At 38.7% G+C, this 26,373-nt stretch overlaps 1 protein-coding gene across 1 annotated transcript in view; it reads left to right on the top strand.

Annotated features, from left to right (window-relative positions):
* The first annotated feature begins 1,820 nt into the window (after window positions 1-1,820).
* TAFA2 (TAFA chemokine like family member 2) overlaps window positions 1,821-26,373 on the top strand; it is a 522,785-nt gene continuing 498,232 nt past the window's right edge. The window contains exon 1 of the mRNA XM_065932190.1: window positions 1,821-2,038. The gene's annotated coding sequence lies outside the window, so the exon portion shown is untranslated. The remainder of the gene's footprint in view (window positions 2,039-26,373) is intronic.

Consider the following 26,373-nt stretch of genomic DNA (forward strand, 5'->3'; position numbering starts at 1 on the left):
TATAAGGGGTTTGTAAGATTTCCTGGATCCATCAGGGTCATTTCTTTGCTTTAGATTTTCCAAATTCATTATTCATACTTATTAATTTTTGCATAATCCTCTAGTCACTAGATTAAAGTTTTGCTCATGGCCAAACTTAATCAAACTGAACCTTAGAGGACTCTTCATTCGAACCCTTATGCCTACTGTTGAAGTCGGCACGCAAACGGACCAAACAGGTAAGGACATGACCTTTCAGCGTCTTACTATTAAAGTTCTGCAAAGACTGTAAGTTTTCTTTATCAAGGACACTACTTAACGAGGTCTTCGGCACAAATCCTGTCTATAAATAAATTAAAGGTTGGGATTTGTAAAACCAAAAAAAAAACCTCTCTGAAGCCAGATACTCTTCTTTTTCTTCGTGGAAAAATTCAAGTCCCTGTCAAGGTACAGCCTGTAAAGCGTACTAACCCGGACCTCCCTCTAGAGGGAGACACAGTCCAGCTTTTCTACCAAGCGCTGTCCTCATCTCTTATTGCCTCTTTCTTTTCCTGCAAGACCGCAGTTCGCTCTCAGAAGCAGTGCGGCTGCTGAACAGAGGTGGCGATTGGGGAGGGAGATGGGGGGAGGCGACGCCGCCTGGTCCTGCCCTCGCGCTTTCTAGCTTAACTCAGCCTGGAGTGTTGGCAGCTGTTTTCTCCCCGCGTCCTCCTGCACCACACAGGGAAGCCAGTCATCCCGAACTCCCTGGACTTCCAGGCTGGGTGGAATAAGGGGTCTGGGTGGGACAGGGGATTCTGTCCTCTACGGTGACTTTCCAAAAGGCACCCACTAGTGTGTTTTTGACAGTGCAGCACCTCGGGTGCGAGGCGGAGAGGAGGCTTCGGTTGCTAAACAGCTGCTTTTTATTCCGGGGGTCTGATTTGTTTCCTCCGCCGTCCCCCCCGCCACATCTCTCTCCCGTTCTTTGGCGAATTGGCACAGACAGCTCCTGCTCGCTGGTGCTCGACGTCGGAGCTCGCACCTTCTCGGTGGTGACCGCGCCAGCGTGCGGGGACAGGGGGACAGCGGCGATCCCCCCCATCCAGCCCATGATGCCTAGAGGAGCAGCGGCTGGGCTGCGTGGGGCTCTGCCCGCAGCACTTCGAGGCGGGATCGAGGGGCTGCAGCTGGCTAGGAGTTGCTGTTAAGTGGACTTGGCGCCAAGTCTCGGAACCGGCATCAGCTGAGACCTATCTGCTCAGAGCCGGAACACCAGCGCCTGCCTGCACCGAGCAACTCCAGCGTCTCGAGGGCGGAGGACAGCGAGCTCGGAGCCTCTCCTCCGTCCTGCCCCGAACCTCCCCGGCCGCTCTCGCCCGCCGGAGACCCGGGACCTGGAGAAGTACGCGGCGGAGGCGGCTTTCCTGAAGGTGAGCTGTTCCGTCCAATTGCCTTTCCCCAGAGAGCAAACGGGAGGGCGGGAGACAAGGCACTGAGGATGTGTGCGTGTGTATCCGTGTGAGGCGACGTGCAGCGGGAGGAAAAGTCGTTACTCGGCGTTTTAAACGCACACAGATCAGGGATGGAGAAGAGCGGCGATTGCTGCGAGACCGCCTCGATTCTCGCAGTGTGAGGAGCTGAGCGCACCGCGCGCATCGGGCGAGGACCGCGGGCGCCGGCGAGGCCTGGGCACTTCGGTCTCCCCCAGCCCACGAATCTTTTGGTTACTTTGACTCGAGAAAAACGAGAGGAGGAAAGAGCCGAGGCTCCCGCACGTCAGCTTCCGCCCACTTTAAGGGGATTCCAGTTTGGATGGCAAGAGATTCCTGAACCCTCTTTTGCTATCGGAGGAGGAAACACGCGCGCGCGCGCACACACACACACACACGCACGCTCGGGGCCACACTCACACGCCCTCCGCCAGCACACACCTCCAGACTTCGGTTCCCTATGCCCCAGAACGGCAACGGCGGATTGGCATCTCGGAAGCGATGCGAGAGCGGTAAGACTGGCGCGGGTCCGCGGAAGCTGCAGGAGCGTCGCTAGGTGTTGCCGCCACCAGGAAGCCGGGCTGCAGGTAGGTGCCGGCCGCGCCTCCCGCCGGCGCTGGGGGCTCGCGCGGCAGCCGCAGGACTGGGGGTCGGGGGCCGTGGGGAGCTCGCCCGGCGGCAGCGAGGGGCTGATCGAGGATGCTAGCTGGGCGGCCCGGCTAGGGGCGGGAGTAGAGGCACGCCGAGGGGGTCAGAGCAAGCGGAGGAGGCTCCGAGAGCCTTGCCCTTCCCTCTCCGCGCTCTCTCTGCCCCATTTCTCCTAACACAGCGATCCACCCGGCCGAGGACTGAAGTGGGTCTGAATTCCACCCCTCTACCTGACCAGTCTCGGTTGGTAATCATTTTGGACTCCTAATAAGAAGCTGGGGGGTCGCGTATAAGGGACCCTGACATCAATAGCTTGCCAGGTCGTCTTTCCGAAATCCCCACTTTCTGTCTACTTCTGATTATTTCTCGGGCCTGTCTGCAGAAGGTGGGTGTTTCAGTGGGGCGATTGCTTTCTCCACCTCTGACTGTTTTCATCAAGAATCATCTGGATAAGTTCTGGCGCCTTGTCTCTGTAAAGGCTGTACTTAGATTTGGTAGCAGACGCTTTACTACTGAGATAAAGATCTAGTAAAGGATACTACGGGAGAGGTTTAGGACAAGGATCATTTTAGGAACAGCGTTCAGGAACACACACACACACACACACACACACACACACACACACACACAGAGCTTCGAGAAACTAACGGTTTTTCATTTCTTTCCGGATGGATGTCCCCACAATCTTGCTAATACTACATGGTTTTTCTGATTCACTGCTTGCCTGGCCCTTCCCTCTTCCATTGCAAAAGGCCAGGTTCCACCAAGAAGTGTTTTCTTTTAGGCCACTGTCAGTGGGAACGTGTTATTTCCAGAAACTGCCTTTGCAAAGCAAAGTTTGAGGTGCATCGCCCTCTCTCCCCTAGAACTGCAGGCTGATCTATCTAGTCTCCACATAAAAAGGACGGACTGTCGGTGCTTGAGAGCCCCTGAATAGATGCGAAGCTTTCCGAGCCGTGAGTCAGTATTCTACTTCCTGAGCAGGTGTTGAACAGTTGCCTGGAGCGTGTGGAATCACAGGTGTGTTCACTACAGTAACTAGCTAGCCTCTCTTCACCTGGTGCTGGGTGAGTTGGGCTTGCGGCCATAAGACAGAAAATAATCTTTTTGAGAGTGTTAAATACCGTCTTGAATTTTGCAAGCTCTGTTCTTGAAAAAACAAAGCCAAACCTGTATACAACCTTTGCTCTGAACAGTAACCCCAAAGCACCCGTGTTTAAGGGCCTTTTACTCTTGACAGGATGAATTTTAATGACTATTGACTGCATGATAATTATCTGATTCCTGTCTTCCCCAACTAGATTGTTTGAGACATCAGCATTCAGACTGTTATCAATTAACACTTTAAAACTGATCTATTAGGCAGTGTAAGTTAAGACAAATGAGTAATTAATTTAAGATTTCTGTGTAAAGTGCTAAATGACAATAACTAGCAGAGGAGGCTGAAAGCACTTCTAAACCCTTTAAAAACCAGGCATTACGATTATCTGTATTTATTCCAGCCTTCCCATGTTTGCACATGTACTCTCAGACTAGTGACTCTTTTACAGTTTCAAATCTCACACCTAAGATTATTAAAAATGATCAGACACATTTAATCTTCTTTCTTCCTACTTTATCCTGTTTTGGATCTCCTCCTGGGTCAGTTGTTTGCATATTGACCTTTGTAGAATGCTAATTTTTAAAGTCATCAGTAGCCATTGAAAGGCCATTACTAACCACACTGGAGTTTATTTTATTTTCATTTTCTTAACTTTCAATGAGAAAAATTGGGTTACATTATTTATAGATAGAATACTATGAGAACAGTGTCACACTGCCAACTGACTTCTTAAATACGGTGATGTTTAAGAGGCAGAACACAGTTTCAGTAGGTTGCTTTTTTCAAGTTAGGGTTTTTTTTTTTTTTTTTTTGAGACTGGAATCTTGATTCTTGCCTTTAACACAGTTTTATAGTTTAGGGTGCTTGAACTTACATATTTATACATAGTGCTATGATGTACGTCTCTTAAGGAAGAACCAAAAAACTTGCCATAAAAGCAAACACCTATAGTGCTACAAGTTGTGCTGAAAAGGAACCTAAGGTTACTGAGTTTGTGTGCTTTTGAAGCTGAAAAGTATTAGCTATTTTAAGTGACAGATTGGAGAGTGAAGATTCATTGAGATCCCATGGATCTGTGTCAAGAAAGGTACGTATTGCTTGAAGACTGCATTGTAGTATTTACTAAACACCAAGTTATGAAATGTGATAACACAGCTGTAAAAAGATCTGTTTTTAGACATGGCCACTTTTCCTTTTTAAAAATTTATGAAGTGATGAAGCTTAGGGAGTGATAGGTTTTATGGAAGTTGTTTTGTATAGTATCGAAGTTTTAGTGGTCCCGGGTTCTGTATCTTCAATATAATATTTTAATTTTGATTCTTTTACCAAGTATTTTTGAGTATTGAAATGTTGAAAGTGCAGTTTAGGATTGATTCATCACTAGTTGCAAGTATGGATTATCCTATATAGATAGGCTAATATGTGCGTCTCTAGCATTTTCCAGGCTTTTTTTTTTTTTTTTTAAATCATGAGCTTTGATAAAAGGTATTATCCGATTCTGCCTAAGTTCAGCTGTGGCAGCAAGCTGATGGGCGTTTGCCTCTCTAACACGTGTCCCAAACTAGGAATGTTCTAAAGTGTCTTCACATTATTTCTAATATATTTGAGACGATGAAACAACCAGAGTGCAAACAGTTCAGTGCCCCTGCTTTTACTTCTCCAGTATTTTATTAGGGATGCCTCATTAAGTCACATTACTCTGCAGCTGTTTTGCTCGTTGAAGATTCAAGTAAAAATAAGGAACTTGACTGTGCAATGCAGTTTTGTTTTCTAGGTGAAAAACCATAAGTTGAAGTAAAATAAGCATCTAACGCGGCCGCCTTTGATCTATACCTGACATTTACAAATGCAGTTCATCAACCTGTTATTTGTAGGGCTCCATCAAAACAAAGAGAAAGAAATGCATTAACACAGTGTTTCTAGATATGAAGGCCAAACAAGCTGTATCAACCTCATATCTGGTCCACATACCTGCACAGTGTTTCCTGAGATATATATTGTTTATGAACCATTGATTTTAATGCCAGGTAATACGGTGAATTTGCCATTTTGTTTGAAAATTCTTTGATTTATTTTGAACTACTTGGAGCACATGGAACTGTACCACTGAGAGAGGAATATATTCTCACAATGAGTCTTTTTAGAGAACAGTCTTACTTTAGGTTTAGAATGCAGTCTGAAATAGGGGAGAGGGAAAGTCAGGCCCCGCAAACAGCGACCTAGGAGTTGGTTTTTAAGTTGTCATTGACCATTGGTAATTTTTAGAAAGTCTGATTCTGTTCATTTGGCACAATGAGTCAGTGACCTTGTCAAAAAATATAGCTAACAATTTTTGTCTTCTCCTCACTCTTGACAGAAATTTTAAGAGGAATGGTTAGACTTGATTGGAATGTGAAGAAAAATGGTACTTAAATACTTTTTTCTGGCAATATGACCCTAATCTCTACTTCTATATGTTTATATATGTATGTGCATACACACATATGCATTTAACGGGACCCGTGTATTGAAGGGGAGAGAAGGCCTTTAAAAAAAGGTCTACATTTTTAAAGTACCTAATATTTCACTCTTTTACATGATTTGCCCTATAGTGCAACCGTAACTGTCATTTAACAAGGTTGCTTATAATTGAGCTTTAATCTTTGAGCCACTGTTGCAGGAAGTATTTTTTCTCTTCAGTTCTTTCTTTTGGAGATATTTTTATTCATTAGGCCAAAAATGCAAAAAAAAAAAAAATCAGTTTTGTCCTCTATTGTAAGGGCTTTTTGGAATGTTTTTATTGACACCATGACTGGCAATCTCAACACATTTTAAACAGTGAATATATCTGTATTCTCTTTATTAAATATGTACCTCTGCAGTCAAAACACAAACTGTGCATTACATGAGAAAATGCTATTCTGGTTTCAAATGGTATCTATAAAATTTCCAGAAACATATTGATATAACACTCCAAGTTTGTTAAATTTCCTAAACCCACCCACTTCCAATGTGTGTACTGCATGTATGTGTTGGGTTTTACCCTATACATTTTACACTACTGTAAGTGTAGGCCACCTAGTGACTGGAATTAGTGAAAAATTTATGCAGTTGGTTTTTATTAACATTTAAAAAATAGAAGACTTTCAGGTTACTTGGGATTCATATAAGACATGAATATATAAGCTATAAGGAGAGTATTCCATTTTATTCATAATTATCCATATGGGGTATATAATATAACTAGGGAATCAGAGCTTATATGCTTTTATTTGATAAAGTCCTTTTAATCACTTCCTTTAGCCTCCTAAATTACTCCATAGCTCCTGTAATTATTTTATAATTTACCCTGAATGGCCAGTTAGAGAAGGTACATCTCCCTTTCCCCTAGCAATAGCCAAAACATACTTATTCAATTACATTTATATTTATAGCTCTCCTCTTACACAGTAGATTTTGGAAACTTTTTACAGAGAGAGAGATTGGATAATGTGATAATGCTGCCTTCTTAGCAATTATAGTGGTAGGCTGAATTTAGTACTTTGACAAAATGGGGACAGTCAGCCCAACAAGTCTCCCTTGCTCTTTTTTTTCTTGAGCCACATAAAGCTAAGTCTTCATATAAAGCCTGGAGAGTGCAAAGTAGCTTTTGATGAATGCAAGGTTTGTTTTACTAAATATTTTTGAGTTTTTCCCCTGCTATGAACTAGTCACTGTATAATTGCATGCATGTGAATGGGCGACTGTGTTGACCTTTAAAGGTCATGCGAAGATTCTAAGTCTTACCATTTGCGGTGTTAATTGCCTATGGCCTCCTGTTGCTGCATATGGAGCTTTCTGTTGAGTTTAATAATACAGAACAGATTATGGAGCTAGCAGATTATACAGCTCTTTATAAGTGAATTCATGAAGATATCCATGGTAGGCGCTGTGACAGAAGATTTTTTGAAAAGTGTGTATGTGCTTTAAAGTTAAAATTTTTGAGCAGGATCACCTGGGCTTTGAGAAGACATTATTTCTGGTGCAAGAAAAACTGATCATTTAAAGTTATTTTTGTGTAAAAGCTGTGCTTTGGTTTTATTTGACTCTGACTGAGTTTTCACTCTGAACATTCTTCTTGGAGTCCGCAAAAGAATTGTACTTAAATATTGGAGAAAACATATGCTTGTCCTTTCCTACTCTGTTATGGTAAAGACCATCTAGATGAGAAAAGCAACGTGTGTTATTTATCCTAGTCTGCATGATCCTGGCTTCATGTTTTTTGACTTTATAGATTGGAGTAAGCAAAAACAGCCAACTACAAAAGGGTTATGTGGTCACAGGAATAGTAATAACAAAATCTCAGTCTAGTAATAGAACACTGAGACTGTTAGAATATGTTCTTCAAGATAACAAGCCCTTTAAACCCCTAGAACTTACGTCTACTCAAATAACAGAGCTTTGTACATTGATGTAGCCAGTTTGGGACTGCTCAGATCAGTCAAGAATTTAGAAGTGGTCAATTCCGATCATTTGAGGAAAGCAACATATACACTTATATTTTTCATTTATATTAGTTTATGACAGTTCCAAAGTATTTAAGGTGGAAAACCTAGTTATTGTTACTGTTTCCTTCTTAGTTTAGTTTTAGCTTGTATGATGGATGGCATACTCAAATTTGTTGATGTTGAAGAGTTCAGTAAATTCTTCCTTAGAATGGCCATCAGACGTATCAGCAGCAGTGACCTGGTCCTGCTTTGGTTTGTATTTTCTTCAGAAAGTTGGCTTGAATTGAGTGAAACCGTTCTAACTTTAGTTTTCTTTCATGGTATATAAGGAGAAAGGAGGTAGGTGATCTACCTTTTAGGCAGGCAATCCAAAGGCCAAGGGTATTGAAATCTCAGACTCTGGAAACAGAGGCCCCATTTTGGGCAGCTTTAAGTTCAAGGAAAATTCTAGCCTAATTTTTTTTTTCCTAGCTTTAGGTCCTGAAATGTTATATCACAGTAGTTTCCTGCTAAGAAGCATATTTAGCATTTGTTGCAAACTTCTTTTAGATTGATTGTTGGTGTGTGTATAAATATACCAGAACTGGGTCAAAATTTAGAGTTTGCTATTTGAAGATATATTTGCTCATCACATTATTTGTTGAGGGGTTAAAATTCATTGGCTTGCATTTTGGTTAGCAAATACATTTTGAAAATGATTTTTATAAAGCCCGTGTGGTACCGTGGTGAGAGCTCTGGAAATTCTTTTGTAGCTCTACCAATAAATAACCACATAACCACAAGAAAATCACTTTACTTCTCTGTGCCTCAGTTTCTCAGCAATATATTTGCTTCATTCAGGTTTTCAAGATAATTAAAAATGTATTGTTTGCTGTGCCCTGACCTATTAAGCTTCATGGTGTGGGAAGTGTAATAATGTTGCAGTACATGCCTTTATTTAGAAAGTCAAGATATGGCTAGCACAGAAAGTTCCTGGAACACCAGTAAATGTTCCAGAAATGCTTTTCAGTAAGCAATTTGTCAAAGTTCAGTTCTATATGATTGGGATGGTGATGATGTTAATGATGTTTATGATGACGACTAAAGACTATAGATGAAGGGACACAAAATGGAATCAGACTAACTCTTATTCTGTTTATCCCTTTTTTCCTAATTTGCATGATGCTGTTTTGTTGAGGAACAAGTTGTAACAGGCCTTGAATCTTAGGTTTTTGTTGGAGTTACATGTCTCTTCTCTGCTGCTGGTTTTCAGAGTCACTGAAAGAAAATGATTTGGTTGATTAACCCAAATAGAACTAGGTTAGCAAATGAATAATCTTCATATACCTGTTGATAATTAAACACGTTCATTAAAAAATCTGCATGTGAACTTTTGACAATTTATAATCCTTGGGAAAGCTCATGGATCTATTCAATGTCTTGAACACTCACTAGGTGCTTGGGGGTATTTCAGTAAACAAAGATACGGAATTTACCATTTTAGTATAATACTTGAAGTTTTGAAATGAATCTGGAGGAATGGTTCAACAATGTATTTGTGTTATAGCTGCTCTTTTGTTTATAACTGAAGTATAGTTCCGAAAAGAAATAGTTAAAATATCTGAGTTGGAATGAGTTGTGAAGAATAATATCACAGTATATATCTAAGGTGAGGTAATATGTAGTTAAGTGGGTTGATTCTACTCAAAAGATGGATTTTCAAACCAGTGTAACACAAACAATGACTCCTTTTCCTGTTTTATGTACATGAAAGAAATAAATACAGGTAGGCTGAATGACTTGATCAGTGACATGATGCTCCCTGGAGACTCTTAAAGGGGTTGCAAATTCAAATGTGCATAGGAGTCTGGCTGGGAGTGTGAATCAGTGAAGCTGGCCAAATGGAAGATGACAAATGGCAACAGACACCCAGTCTCAGCTACAGGGTTGGGGAGACTGTGGGGAATGGTAGAGATTCTGGCCAGCATTCAGGATGGGAGAACTCAGCCTTGGCTCCATTTGTGGTCACACCAGAATGTGGGCCTGGTGTTGCTAGATTTTCTGAACTGTAGAAGAGGACTTAGAAGTGTAAAATTTTTAATGCGGAAGTTTTAGATTTATACATGACGCCATTCAAACTTGAAATACTGGGTGGGCCAACAGACTTGCCTGTAGGCCGTATGCAGCCCAAGAGCCATGAGTGTGTCACTGTTGACAGAGGGATATGTGCAGACAGCTCGCGAGGGGGATGTGTGTGTGCCTGCCCTTCTGTTGTCGTAGCCACAATCCTCCAGCCCCAGGTGCATCTGGAGCCAGGGTGGTTGACAGCAAAAGGCTTAGCTGGAAGAGCTGACTGATCATAGCGAGTGGTTCAACCTCACCCCCGGATTTAGTGTTCTTATTATGGGCTCATTGTACCGTTGATGCTGAACTCCTCTTGATGTTGGTGGTACTTTGGAGGGTTTAAGCGATGTGCTGGGAATACAGAAGTTTAAGTGTATGCCAGATATCTGGAATAGCTCCATAGTTTCATAAAACCATTTCCTTTAGATCAGTGCTTCTTAAAGTGGGAAATGCACACGAATCATCTGGGGACATTTTGCTAAAATGCAAGTTCTGCAGTGGGGCCTGGAGATACTGCGTTTCTGATAAGCTCTTGTGTGGGGCTAGTGCTGCTGGCGCTGGAGTTGCAAGGTTTTAGAGAGCTTCTTCACCTGAATTTCACTCCATGCAAGCAGAAAGGCTCCAACTATTACTTCTCTGACAGGCTTCTCCTTGTAGTAAGCAGCCTAAACTTGGCCACCGACTTCAAACACTTTTCTCTAAGGCTCTTTAATTTGAGCATAGAATTCATAAGCATTATGCTTAGTTTTCTAGTCTTCTATTTAGAGAACATATTTTTCCCCCCAAACATGTCAGAAATTGCCTTTTCTTCACATATTAATGAAAATTTCATTTATTTCCTCCCGTTTGAAGAAATAAGCTTATTTTATATGTAAGGCGTTATCTTAAGCACAGATCTAGTCTAGTATACAAGTCAGTTTTAATGATTTCCTCAAATCATTTTTGTAATTTCAACAGTAATTGCTTTCTTTAAGGTTTAAATGTCACAATTTTGGCCACAGTGTCTTGATTTTTGTTCAACTTAAGTAGTTATTAGGAATATGTGGGAGGATGGAGTTGGAAAAAGATGGTTTTCCGTGTGTGTTTATTGTGTTTATAACTTTTGAAGTGAATCTCTCTCCTTTTCTTTTTTGCTTTGCTAATCCTAAATAGCTTTCCAGAAAAAGTGATTTCTTCAACATTGAAGGCATAATAACTTATTATTTAGGGTATTTGAGTTTTTTATAATTTTTTTTTTTTCTAAACCAGTTTTACTAGTGCCAGAGGTGTTGTATCTCAGATGCGTAACTCGATTCAACTGAGAGATGACCTAGATCTCATGTTACAAGCCCAGTTCAAAAAAAAAATTCTGTTGCCAGTTTTATCAATGTCCTGGAAATTCTTAGATTTTCTTCTTGGTGTGTTAATTTCTTTCTTTTTTTTTTTTTTGGTATGTTAATTTCAATCTGAGATTAGATTTAGACATGTCAGAGGGAAGCGGTTTGTTTTCTTGCATGTTGTATGATGAATGCTATTAAATCTTAGTCAGTTTCCTTTAAGTGCTTTCGAAGTTTCTATGACATTGAATAGCTTTGCTCATAGCTGAGTAATGATGTGAATTGATTTTGCTGAATGTTAGACTGTAAGCCTTGTGAGGCAGAACCATAGACATGTTTCTATTGATTCCTGGTGCTTAGCGCAGTGTCTGGCATCCAACAGGTACTTAATACATTTAATAGGACAATGATCAATCGTTCATGTTGATACAATGTCTTTTTGTATGTTGCTTCAATGTGTGAGCAAGTATTATATGAGCTGTCATTTATTCTAATTGTGTTCAGTGTGGCTGTGTGTGTGAGAGAAAGAGGGTTTATTTTGACTTGGAATTTCCATCTCTAACCTGAAAGGTATATTGGCATTAAAAAAATAAATGCATTCTAGTCAAAACATCAAAGACAAAAAACAAAATGAGCATGCTGACCGATATTCCATTCTTTCTACAATTTATTGTAACCTGGAGGTTTAGAGACTACGGGTGCTTATGATTCTGCTGTTGTATAAATTAAATAATATTTGTCAATGTCAAATTTAAGTGTTGTTAATCACATATGGAATATATTTTGATTGCTCTTGTCAGTGACTTGACTCATCATTCATTAGGGAATTTAAAGCCATTTAGTCTTATCCACATAATTACCATTTTCATAATTTATCATGAGCCAGATTTGCTTCACTCTTTCACCTTCAGAAACACTATTGACTGTGATATCATTGTTCTTGGCTTCAGTGATATTGAAAATTACTGGTGTTCTAATTTTAAATACTATTTTGTACAGATAGTATGCGTTCAAGTATTGATTTTATTTTAGTCTTTCTGGGTTAAACAGAGTTTTTAAATACTTGCCACCATAGATGATTTCACAAAATTAAAATTCTTTGACTGTAATTGAATATGAAGGAAACTCATGTGTATCATAAAAACCAAAAAAGTCAGCTGATTTGTTCATGAAAAACTTAAAGTTGGATTGGGTTGTTTTCATTGTAAAAGATTGCATTGAATTATATATATTAGCATCCCTATATGCTTGAATAGGTGCTCAAAGCCCTTAGACATAATGTCTTCACTCTTTGAAATATAAAACCTATTTTTGGAACTTTTTAATATGAGTCAAAGGACAGGCTTTACACTGACGAGATCTGATTTTTCTTGGTATTGTTCAAAAACATAGTTTATAATTAAGATCTAAGACTATTGAGCTAGGGCCATTGTGTAACGTTTGAAAAAGATAGATCTGTGCTTCTTCCCCAACTCAATCTCAAATATGAGGTTAATGAAAAATTTAGGTACTGTATAGTACTGAAAGATTTTCAAAATCAATAAGTAGAATTAAAGTCAAGCTTAATGTATATTGGTAAATTTTTCCTTGGAGCAAAGTTTCTGTTATATTCCTAGGAAGGCTATTTAAGTTATAGTCTTCGTTGTCTGATATCTTTTCCTAGCAGCTGATTACATCTAGTCTTTAAACTCAGGGTTTATGGCTAATATTTCACTTTGTATTTTGTGAAATCTGCTTCATGTTCACGGAATAGATGGTATGGCAGACTGGAGTAAAATGAAAGCAGAAAGCAGGCTGAATAGCTGGCAATCAGGGATTAAAAAGGTGGCAGGGTTCGCATTTTACAGGATATAGTGGGGAAAAGGTAACAGACAGGGGCCAGATGGAGTGAAGGGGAAGGAAAAAGGTCAGAATGGAAGTTTGTTCTAGCTAGAATTTTTATACAAGAAGAAGAGGAAATGACCTTTGAGAGAAGGAAAAAATTAGACAAAGAATACATCCATTATAATTCTTGGAACAAAGAGGCAAAATGACAACAAACTAAAGCTACAGAGGAGAGAAAGATGTGTGGTGCCAAACTAATTTTTCCCTCTTGATCTTATAAAAATTCTATCCCGGAACGGGAACTTTCTGTGAAGGTGTTTTTGGGTTTTTTTTTTGTTCTTTTTAACCAAACTAAAAGACTGGATTCTAGTTCTGACCTTGCCTCTAGATAGTCAACCCTAAAAAAAGTTACTGAACATTTCTGTCATCAGTTTTTTCAATGTAAATGAGATGATTGGATTTAATGATTACTTAGATCCCTCTAAACTTTATGTCAAAGATGACCATGGGTCATCCTTTTATGCTTCTATTCCATCCCCTGAACATTATCTTAGACCCCGCTCTGTCTGCTTCCTTCCTAGACTGTGAAATTCTTGAGATCTGGAAATGTTTTGTTCTTTACCTTGTACTACCTAAGCCTACCTTAGAACCTACTCAGGCATTTAATAAGTGTTTTATTAATTGGTCTTTAATTTTATTATTCTAAAATTCTAGATTTTTCATCTACATAATAAACAACAGTGTATTCCAGAGGCATAACTAATAACCACATTTGCATGCTGCTTATTGTTTATAAAACACTTTCATGCATGTGATTTTATTTGATATCTAAAATCCCTATGAGATCAGGATAAGTGCTATCCTCAATTTCAGGTAAGGAAATGGGTGGAGATTGGTAAAAATCACAACTAGTGAGTGCCAAGAAGTTGGCTTGAATTCAAAGCCTAACTCTCTCTTAAGACACTAGGTATCCTATAGTTCCATAATATCTTTTTAAGCATATTTTAAAAGTGAATAGTCCTGAAAGATAATGTCTCCCTCTGAATCACAGGGCAAATTTTCCTACTGTCCAGCATTAATAAAAAAAAAGTCTCCCTCCAAGGCAAAGGGCATATCTACTAGTAGTTTATTATAAAAGATTTCCTAAGCCCAAGGTTCCACAAAGCAGTGCATACGCATTGTCCATATGGGCTGTTTCATACTGTACCTGTGGGACTTGGTGGCAAAGGAACTGACTCAAAAATGATGTTCATGTTTCTTGCTGTGTAATAGCTCCTCTGTATTTTACTCAAGAGTCTTGTGTCTTTTGCCTTTAGTTCTGGGGTCCTTCTTGAGACCCATCCTTCTCTGATATTTATAAAGATCCTCTGGTGGCATTATAGAGGTAAGTTCCATGAAGGTTTGGAATAGGAAGTCAGGGAGGCCAGCTAGAGAGCAAGTGAGAAATGGCAAGAATTTGAAGAAAGAAGTTGGAAGAAGGGAGGAAGAAAAGGCCAAATTTAGTTGTAGGAGATGGAACCAACTGATCATGGAGATTAAATGTGTAAAAGAGGGAGAGAAAGAGTCAAGGATAGGTCTTTGCTTGGGTGACCTCCAAAGTTACCCTAGTCTATCTAGATGAAGATAGTTGGTTGAATTTTAAGCATTTTGACTTTGAGGTGCCCTTGGGCTATCCAAGAGGAAGTCTAAATAAGTAGTGGTAAATTTGGGTCTGCTGTTTGGGACAGAATTATGGTTTAGACATGGGGATTCATCAGTGTACATGCTGCTGTGAAACCTAATTAGGTGTGATCTCCAGGAAAAGTGTTTAACAAAACACCAAGGAGAGAGCCCTGGGGAACAATGAAATATAGAAAGGAATCTCAGCTCCTTTTTATGTCATAAAGAAGAGTCACCTTTCTCTCTGTTGTTTTTTCCCTTGGGTTTTGCTCAGCTTGCTACAACTTGGCCTCATAAACTCAGGAGTCCACCTTTCCTGTTATGACCTGCTGTATAGAGATGCTGATGGTAGCAGGAGGAGAGAGCAGTGCAGGAAATGTGGGGAGCATGCCTGGAGTTCCTTATTTCCATTTTCCCCTCTGCTATCCCTGGATATCATTATGTTTTAAGGCTGTACTCCTCAGGACTGTCAGAGAAGGGGATGGCAACCCACTCTAGTATTCTTGCCTAGAGAATCCCACAGACAGAGGAGCCTGGTGGGCTGCTTGCTGTCCATGGGGTCACACAGAGTTGGACACAACTGAAGCGCCTTAGCATGCATGCATGCATTGGAGAAGGAAATGGCAACCCACTCCAGTGTTCTTGCCTGGAGAATCCCAGGGATGGCGGAGCCTGGTGGGCTGCAGTCTATGGGGTCGCACAGAGTTGGACACGACTGAAGCGACGAAGCAGCAGCAGCCTTAGGACTGTCATGGACAAGCGCACTGGGAGGGGATAAAGACTTTCCCCCTGTGGTCTTGACTCTTTATGGAGATCTATAGATATTTTAAAAATTAAAAATTTGAGCTTTTACAACATTCCAGGCACGGTACAAAACACTTCATATGAATTATCTCATGTACACATTAATTCCAGAAGAAGGTACCACTGTTATCCCTATTTTGTAACTAAGTGGCTTGACCAAGACTGCCCAGCTCGTAAGAAGCAGGTGAATCTTGAATCATACATCCGGTCTTCAGGGCCCAGTTTTTAACCATATAGTACTGCGTCTAAGTCATACTTTTTGGAAAAGTAGACCCATTCTGCTTAACACGCTGCTGGTTAAAACACTGTCTTGATTCAAATTATTTCTACCTAAACATCCTAAGTAGGTCTTGTCTCTCTAAGTTTAGAATTATATCATTAAAATTACACTATAACATCCATAGCAATCTTTGAGTATCTCTTAGATTTCCCCTATGTAGCTTTGTGATGGTCCTCCGATTTCATATGATAAGGCATTAAGTAATGAGATAAAGAGCTAGCATTCAAGAAAATTTGAAAAATTTATTCATTTATTCAAATATTTGTTCCTTTGAATCAAAAAAGGAAAAGCTCCAATTTCGAAACAAATGTGAGCTAAAGTGTGTCTTTTTCTGGAATTTAAATTCAGGCTGAAACATTCTATTACATTTATCTTACAAAAATCTCTCTTGGGCTCTTGGTTATATAAGAAATGGGTTTCTTAAGGGTAGAGTGGGAATAGCTTAGGCAGCAATCCCGGCTGCCAAACTCTGTTGCCTCTGTAGAACATCAATATAAGACTAATTAGATGCTAAATGCTTGGTGAGTATTGAACAGCGCAATCTTCTAATTTTCTGATTAATGACAAAGCTTCATGGAAACATTAATTATATTGGAAGAATTCAGACAATCCTGTTTTTGAGGAAAACGGAAAATATATATGTAAATGGATTTTTTCTCCTAATAATATAGCAGAAAACACTCCATGGTCACATGAGTAGTAGGTTCCTATTCTTGAGGGTTATGGATGTTTTTAATAATATGATGACAAAATTGAAGGACTAGTGCTGTGTTATCGCTATACCATATTTTCTTTGGAATCTGTCTTTAAAGCTCAATGTTAGAAAAGAACATATTGAGTCTTTTTTTAAAATGAGAAGTATCATGCAATGCAATTACATATATGTTCAGAATATATATGCTTTATATTCTCTTTGTATACTTTCTTAGTCTGAATTATTTGCTTCTACAATGGATTAGTAGTTGATGATAATTTGTCTTATTTATCAATAATTTAAGTATCACTATAGATTATACTCTCAAACTATAAAAAGCCCCAGTTAGAAAGTTTTGTTCATAAGAGAAAGGTCTCTTGGGAAAGATATGATTTAAAATCATAACAAACAGTGTACTTTCACTTTAAGAGCCACTTTGTTGAAGATGACGGGGCAGTTTTATTTCAAATGGCTGGGGATATGGCAAAGTGAAAATGTGGTATAAAAGGATCTTATTGTAGATACACAATAACTTCAGAAAAGAAGAAAAATATGCAGTTCAAAGAAATGATATAATCAGAGCAATCAGTAGGCATTTTGAATATTTTTCTTTACTCATTTTATTATAACATTTATACCTGATTCCACCCCTTCCCTGCCATAATACAATAGTTTTAAATCAGGAAAAAGCCTTGGGAATGTAGAATCCAAAAGTTTTATCTTATAAATGAGGTCTCAGGGTCCAAAAAGTAGCCAGTATGTGCTAAAGGGCACAGAAATGGTGTCAGATCCAGGTCTGGAACCTAGTATTTTGGATTTCCTGATGGAGTGTTTCCACTGCAGCTATGCCTCATCAGTTTTTCATAGAGTCAAAGTTCTGGAAGGGAGTTTCAGAGGGCACCTAATCTATCTTGCTTTTTTACACTGATTTAGAAAGTTACATGAACATTGATCCAATTAAGGAAAAAAGATCTACAGAGAAAAGAATGCTAAAATTTCATTCAATAATTTATTCTAGAGTTTAGTACCCTGTTTGCCAATATATGTTGATACAGTTGTTATTTATGGAGCACCTACTATGTGTCAGGCACTATGCTATGTGCTGCAGATATTAGGAAAGCAGAAAGAGTCCTCATTTCTTGGAGTTTTTAATCCAGTAGAAGAGAGAGCTAATACACATACCCGTATATATGCATTTTCATACAGACACAAATATATTCGCACATTAGGGTAAGGCTGTATCTTCAGATATTTAGAAAATAGTGTTGTATCAATGGACAGACATACAAGGAGTAAGATTTTGATTCAAAAAGAGAAAAATATTGGAATTATTTAAAGCTGTCTGAAGATTAAGAGCTTTAGAAAGTGGTGATTTTATAACTTTGGGGTGCTCATGAAAGTGCAACTGGACAGCTTCCAGGAGAGCATTATTTTGGAGGCATTCAAATGCTAGATGGACCTTTTATTAAGTTATTTTTCTTTGAACTTCTTTATGGGAAAAATTAAATTCTTTGCCCAGTGGATTTTATTTAGGCTCTGTTTTATTTGATTTCTCTGACATTTGATTTAGATGGCCATTACCTTCTTCTCCAGTTCAACTTCCCTCCGCGCCCCCCCTCAAAGGCTTAATAAACAATATTTGTGGTTCCTTTCTCAATTGTTTGGTCTCTTTTGCTGGCTCCTCTTCCTCAGTTGTTATTTAGTCACTCAGTCATGTCTGACTTCCTTGAAATAATGATGTTCCCTAGTACTGTGTTCTTAGAATATCTACATATTCATATTTCCTTGATCATATTTACTCTCATCACTTAACTAGTGCCACTATGTTGTTGATTTCCAAATCTGAGATTCCAAGCAAGGGTTTTTCAATTGAAATATCCAACTGTATACTACTTCTCTCTATCTGGATGTCTCAGATTGAAGTCATTCTCTACTCTTTCAGAACTCTTCCATATTATCCTTTGTCACCAAGTAATATTTAAATCTAACTAAACATTGTTTCAAAGTGGTGAATTTGCAACAATGGAGAAGTTGAATATGTATCAATCACCATGTTATCTAGATCAGAAACTAAGACATGGGTTTCAAAGACTATTGTCTGGAACAAAGTTCATGGCATGTGGTAGATACTTAATAATAGTCAACTAACTGAATGGATTAAACTTATGCTTAATATTGAGGTCAGGTTCTTTCTTCTGCTCCTCAGTTCAGTTCAGTTGCTCAGTCATGTCTGACTTTGCAACCCCATGGACTGCAGCATGCCAGGCTTCCCTGTCCATCACCAACTCCTGGAGCTTGCTCAAACTCATGTCCACTGAATCAGTGATGCCATCCAACCATCTCATCCTCTGTCATCCCCTTCTCCCGCCTTCACCTTTCCCAGCATCAGGGTCTTTTCTGAGTCAGCTCTTCCCATCAGGTGGCCAGAAGTATTGGAGCTTCAGTTTTAGTATCAGTTCTTCTAATGAATATTCAGGACTGATTTCCTTTAGGATTGATTGGTTTGATCTCCTGTCAAACCAAGGGACTGTCCAAGGGACTCTCAAGAGTTTTCTCCAACACCGCAGTTCAAAAGCATCAATTCTTCAGTGCTCAGCTTTCTTTATGGTCCAAATCTCACATCCACTGGAAAAACCATAACTTTGACTAGATGGACCTTTGTTGGCAAAGTAATGTCTCTGTTTTTTAATATGCTGTCTAGATTGGCCATGGTTTTTCTTCCAAGGAGCAAGCATCTTTTGATTTCATGGCTGCAGTCACTATCTGCAGTGATTTTGGAGGCCAAGAAAATAAAGTCACTGTTTCCATTGTTTACCCATCTATTTGCCATGACCTGATGGACCGGATGCCATGATCTTAGTTTTCTGAATGTTGAGTTTTAAGCCAACTTTTTCACTCTCCTCTTTCACTTTCATCAAGAGGCTCTTTAGTTCTTCTTCCCTCTCTGCCATAAGCATGGTGTCATCTGCATATCTGAGGTGATTGATATTTCTCCCGGCAATCTTGATTGCTGCTTATGCTTCCTCCAGCTCAGCATTTCGCATGATGTACTCTGCATATACCCGAGATGGTGTGATCCATCGTGGTTTTCTGGGTCATTAAGATCTTTTTTGTATGGTTCTTCTGTGTTTTCTTGCCACCTCTTCTTAATATCTTCTGGTTCTGTTAGATCCGTACTGTTTCTGTCCTTTATTGTGCCCATATTTGCATGAAATGTTCTTCTGCTCCTAAGGGAGGTTAAACCATTTGGTAAAGAAGATTGTGGAATGACCTTTTTCAGTACTCTAAGTTCAGAATATCTTCAAGGGTAATTAAGGAAGAGAAACTTCAAAGTCTTCTCTGGTTAGGGGACCTCATTTTTTTCCTGTGTATGTAGTGAAGACAGGAGACTAACATCTATTGAGTACTTTACATTGGGCCATGCCCTGAGTTAGTAGCCTTTATGTATATATATTTGTTCATTTATTCCTCATAATGAGCGAAGGGCCCCAGGGGTTAGTATTGATATCTTCTACCTCATTTTATGGCTAAATACTTGATTGTCAGAGAGGTTAAAAAATAGTTCTATTTAAGGTCACTAAACTTGTTAGGTGACTGAGCTAAAATTTGAACCCAGCTTATTTAAATTAAAAGGCAAAGGCTTCCTGCAGCCTTTGTTTGTTTTCTGTTGATCATTTTCCATTTACCAAGGTTGCTGGCATTGTAATTGCATCTTTACACATAGAAACACTTTGCACGTTCATGAAGCTTTGCGTGTGAGTGTGTGCTTACTCACTCGGTTGTATCTGACTCTTTCCAACCCCATGGACTGTAGCCCGCCAGGTTCCTCTGTCCATGTGATTCTCCAGGCAAGAATACTGGATTGAGTTGCCATTCGCTTCTCCAGGGGATCTTCCCAACTCAGGGATTGAATCCAGGTCTCTTGCATCCTTGTAGGCAGATTCTTTACCTTCTGAGTCACAAGGGAAGCCCATTTAGTGTGTAGTTAGTATGTATTAAATGCCTACTTTTACTGAGTTTTATATGCAATAAAAAGAGGGAATAGTCAGCTCTTGCCTTGAAAGAAATGACATAGTTATCCACAGGTTATGAAGCATGCTTTTTAGCCTCATGGAGGTTGTAGAAAACTAATTAAATCACTCTGGATCGAAGATAATTCCTGTGATGCTCTATTTTTCTTGTTGAATTGTTGTAGTTACATGATCTTTTTGGTGTGTTTATGAATATATCACTTAAGTCATGTCAAGAGTCTTCTATTTAAATGGAGCTATGGTCCCTTTTTTAAGTACAACATTGATTTATAGCCCTTAATGTATCTACTTTACTTTGTTGAAAGTATTTATTTATTTGCCTTAGTCACTAGATTATGTGATTCTTGAAGGCAGAGACTGTTCTTTGCCTATTTTCTGGCATATTGTTGTTCTTTAATGTTTATTGGAAAAGGAAGGGAGGGAGGAAGGAAGAAAAGTATCCTTGTCTTTTATCTCCTGAACTTATAATTTTGTTAAATAAAAATATTAAGTTTGTCTGAAGTGTTTTATTTTTTCAAGAGTCTTTCTACTACATGATCTATATGATTTTTCTCTTTGATAAAGATTTTTATGATGATTTGCTTTGGTAGGTTTCTAGTTACATTTAAAAAAATAAATATGAGAGATGATATAGTTCTCCTCTGACCATCTTCCTAATCCTCCATGAAGTTTTAAAAATGATAGATGTGGGCCTATGGCCAGTTTCTTAATATTATAATAGATTAAATGTGTTTATTCATACTTTATCTCTGTATTATCAGTATGCAATGCATCAAAAGGGAAGAAAAGAGGTCCTTTGAAGTCTCTGGTGAAATTCTCTTTTTTTGGGGGGATGCCTCTTCCTAATCGTTTATTATAAATGGAGTATCATGCAGCAGAAGTTTCTTATTATTGTTCATGCTTTGTTCTAGTCACAGCTGTAGTTTTCTTTCAATGCCACTGAATATTTCAGAATTTGGAATTGTTCTGTAATATAAAATTTTAGCAGAGTAGAGCTGTAGGGTTTGCTTATGTTCTCTTATTCTCTTCAACTACTATAGATCATCTACATGAATTAGTTATCAGTAATGAGGTGATGATTTATAATAAAGTAATAATAAAAATGATTAATACTAAAATAATCATAACAGCAACAATATAATTTATAATCAGAGAGACCATGTGGTAACCTTAAGTATGGTGAGTCATAGAAAAGTGAATAATATAATGTTGCTAGGTTGCAAGTCGGCTTCCCCAGTGGCTAAGTGGTAAAGAATATGGCTGACAGTGCAGGAGATGCAGGTTCGATCCCTGGGTGGGGAAGACCCCCTGGGGAAGGAAAGGGCAACCTGCTGCAATGTTCTTGCCTGAAAATTCCATGAACAGAGGAGCCTGGTGGGCTGCAGACCATGGGGCCGCAGAGAGTCAGACATGATTGAGCACACACATACACACACACAGGTTGCAAGCTACTTATTGTTTTCAGGCTAGAGATCAATCAAGAAAGGCTATAGCAGCCTGAACAGGTGAGTAAGAACGAGCATGTCTTAAAAACTTGTGGCTATATTAATAGGATACTGACGGATGGAACTATAACAATAGGCCAAGATAGCCTGCCATCTGATAAAGCCCATATTGCAGTTAGGGTTTCAGTTCTTGGGGGTCTCTCTTGAGTAAATACCACAGAAGTAATAAACAAGTACATTACTCTGGTAGAGCAAATATGGAAATGGAAGAACATAAAAGCAGAGTTATCTGTCTCAGGAACCTGGCTGATGTGATGTATGCGTTAGACAAATTTCGAAGCTAGTATTTCTTTCATGTTTTGGCAGCATTTCAGAAGAAGGTGAATGTTTACACTCCCTTTATCACTAGGAGATTTGTTTTCTCAAGGAGATTTGTCTAAAGTACCCACCCAATGTGATGCTAATGACCTAATATCTGATTTACTTGACTTTAAAAGTACTTTTGCTTATTATTATGATGATGATAACACTGGACTCTGACATATAATTTTCTTTGTTTGGCATTTAAAAATGGGATATCAATTATTTTAGGCCCAAGGGTACTATTAAGTCTTGCCCTGGGGACCTTGGGACTGCAATTTTCTCTTTGAGCTTTCATAAATCACTGGCACAACAAGACAAACAAGACAGTTATGCTGCTTGTGAAGAACTTGGAAACTACAGTCGGGGAATTGTCTTAGAACCTTGATTTAATTTTTAGATTTGTGCTTCATGGTAAACTCGTTTCTGTTAATACTCCTCAGATTCATTTCTATTCTATAGGTGCTGTCAGTTATGAATATAATATATTAACAGAAACGCTTATTAAAAGGACCTATTACTTAGTTTAAAACATCTATTTCTTGTGTTTTCTAAGTCTAACTTACCACCCTTCTAGTTGGCCTCACTTTTTACTATAATAGGTACATACTTATAAAACTCTTACTAGATGCACATTTAAGGGCTTCCCCGGTGACTCAGATGGTAAAGAATCTACCTGCAGTGTGGGAGAACTGGGTTCGATTCCTGGGTTGGGAAGATCCCCTGGAGAAGGGCATGGAAACCCAATCCAGTATTCTTGCCTGGAGAATCCCCATGGACAGAGGAGCCTGGCAGGTTACAGTCCATGGGGTCGCAAAGAGTCGGACACGACTGAGCAACTAAACTCAAGTACGCAAGACATGGGAAACCCTGGAAAGCTGGGTAATATAGGTAGTCATCAATTCACAAATGGTTGTATGTAGGCATCTGTGTGGTGCATTTGAGAAAATCTCGGTGTACCAAACAGATCATAGACTTTGGCATCAGATAAATCAGATGAGTTCTATTGCTTACTAGGTGCGTGGTATTTGCCAAATTACCAGCTTCCATAAAAACCAATTTATGGCTGGTTTTGTTCATCTATATCTTCATCTATTCCCCTGCCCCTAGATTAGAGAGTCCACGATAGCTATTATTTCTTCTGAAAATATTTCAGTATTTTTCTAAAAGATAGTAACTTTTAAAAGTTTCATGTATTTTGGATATTAACCCTTTATCAGCTGTGTGACTTGCAAGTATTTTCTGCGTGGTGTGTTGCCTTTTCATTTTTTCAAAAAACTACAGAGATGCTGTTTATTTATTTATTTTTTTTACTTTGCTTTTTTTTTTTTTCACTTTTATTTATTTATTTATTTATTTTTTAACATTTTTCAGTGGGTTTTGTCATACATTGACATGAATCAGCCATAGAGTTACACGTATCCCCCATCCCGATCCCCCCTCCCACCTCCCTCCCCATCCCATCCCTCTGGGTCCTCCCAGTGCACCAGCCCCGAGCACTTGACTCATGCATCCCACCTGGGCTGGTGATCTGTTTCACCCTAGATAATATACATGCTGTTCTCTCGAAACATCCCACCCTCGCCTTCTCCCACAGAGTTCAAAAGTCTGTTCTGTACTTCTGTGTCTCTTTTTCTGTTTTGCATATAGGGTTATCATTACCATCTTTCTAAATTCCATATATATGTGTTAGTATGCTGTAATGTTCTTTTTCTTCCTGGCTTACTTCACTGTATAATGGGCTCCAGTTTCATCCATCTCACTAGAACTGATTCAAATGAATTCTTTTTAACGGCTGAGTAATATTCCATTCGTCTGCTGATGGGCACCTAGGCTGCTTCCATGTCCTGGCTGCGATGAACATTGGGGTGCACGTGTCTCTTTCAGATCTGGTTTCCTCAGTGTGTATGCCCAGGAGTGGGATTGCTGGGTCATGTGGCAGTTCTGTTTCCAGTTTTTTAAGAAAAGAGATGCTGTTTAATTTGATGTAGTCCTGTTAGTTTTTTTTTTTTTTGCTTTAATTTTCAAATCCAAATAATCATTACCAAGACTGAAGTCAGTGAGCTTGCCCATTATGTTTTCTCCTGGAAGTGTTATGGTTTCAGGTCTTATGTTCGGGTCTTTCATTCATTTTGAATTGATTTTGTGTATTGAGTAAGACAGTGGTTCAGTTTCATTCTTTTGCATATGGCTGTCTGGTTTCCCAATGCCGTTTATTGAAAAGACTATCCTTTCCCCATTGTGCATTCTTGGCTCCTTTGTCGTAAATTAATTGACTATGTATATATGGCTTTATTTATGGGCTGTGTATTCTATTCCGTTTATCAATGCATCTGTTTTTATGCCAATGCCATACTACTTGGATTTGTAGGTTTGTAATGTAGTTTGAAATCAGGAAGTGTGATGACGCCACCTCTGCTCTTCCCCAGGGGTTGCTTTGTTTTTTCAGGTCTTTTGTGGTTCAGTACAAATTTTAGCACTGTGTGTTCTATTTCTGTGAAAAATGCCACTGGAATTTTGATAGGGACTACATTACATCTGTAGATTGCTGTGGGTAGTAAGGACATTTGAACAATATAACTTCTTCCAATCCATAATCACAGAGTATCTTTCCATTTATTGTACCTTCCTCAGTGTTTCATCATTGCATTATAGAAAGTAAGATGTTCTCTACTGTATATCAGAGGTCATATACTGTATATATGTAATATATACATATAAATGTATATGTACTTAAATATATAAATAGGTATCTAAAATAAATGTATGTGTATGTATATAAAGAACTTCTGCAACTTAACAGCAAGAAAACAATTCAATTAAAAAGTGAATGAAGAACTAGGTAGACATTTTTCTAAAGAAAACATACAAAGGACCAATAGGTACTTGAAAAAGTACTCACCATCACTAATTATTAGGGAAATACCAATCAAAACCTCAGTGATATACTACTTCATATTGTCAGATTGGTTATCATTAAAAAGAGAATAAATAACAAGTGGTGAGGATCTGGAGAAAAGGAAACTTTGTGTACTGTTGGTGGGAATATAAATTGGTATAGCTGCTACGGAAAACAATATGGAGGACCCTCAAAAACATAAGGCTACATCTACCATTTGATCCAGCAGTTCCTTTTCTGGGTATATATCTAAAGAAACTAAAATCACTATTTCAAGAAGATGTCTACACCCTATGCTTATTGAATCTTTTTAAAAAAATTAATAGCCAACACATGGAAACAATTGAGAGGTCCTTTGATGGATAAATGAATAAAGAAAATGTGGTGTATTTATACAATGGAATACTCTTCAGCCATAAAAAAAATGAAATCATGCCCATTGGTGACAACATTGATGGACCTCAAGGGTATTATGCTAAGTGAAATAAGTCAGACAGAGAAAGACAAACACTGTATTATTTAATTTGTATTGAAATAAAAAAAGACTTATAGAAACAGAACAGATTGGTGGCTGTCAGAGGCAGGGAGTGGGGATATGGGTGAAGGGGAGTCAAAAGGTATAAATTTCTAGTTATAAGGTGAGTAAGTTATGGAGATGTAATGTATAGCATGGTGACTGCACTGTATATTTGAAAGTTGCTAAGAGAATAAATCTCAAATGCTTTCATTGCAAGCAAAAAGAATATGTAACTATGTTACTATGTGAGATGATGGATATTATCTTACTGTGGGGATCATTTCCCAATAAATACATATATGAAATAATTGTGTTGTACACCTTAACTGATAGTGTCATAGATAAAAAATCACAATGATATCTTCATGCCTAAAAATTTACATTAATTCCTAAATATTACCAAATATCCAGCAGTTGGTGTTGAAGTTTTTATGATGAGAACTGCTAAGATCAGGATCTTGAAAAAAAAAAAATAGACATCTTGGATCAGGATATATATAGAGTCCATCTATTCATGACTGATGCCTCTGTTAAATATTTTTAAACCTGTATTCCCCCTCCATCTCTTTTATTCTTCTTCCTTGTAATTTATCAGTGAAAGAAATGAGGTCATTTGTCCAGTAGATTTCCTATAGCCTGGATTTTAATGATTGAATTCTTGCTATGTTTTTAACCCATTTATTTGTTCCCTATATTTTTGGTAAATTGGTAATTCAAACTAGTAGTGTGGTCATATTCGATTCAGATTTTTGGGGGCAAGAGTACATCATAGAT

The sequence above is a fragment of the Muntiacus reevesi genome, chromosome 4 (genome assembly GCF_963930625.1).
Source record: "Muntiacus reevesi chromosome 4, mMunRee1.1, whole genome shotgun sequence".
Lineage (NCBI taxonomy): Eukaryota > Metazoa > Chordata > Mammalia > Artiodactyla > Cervidae > Muntiacus > Muntiacus reevesi.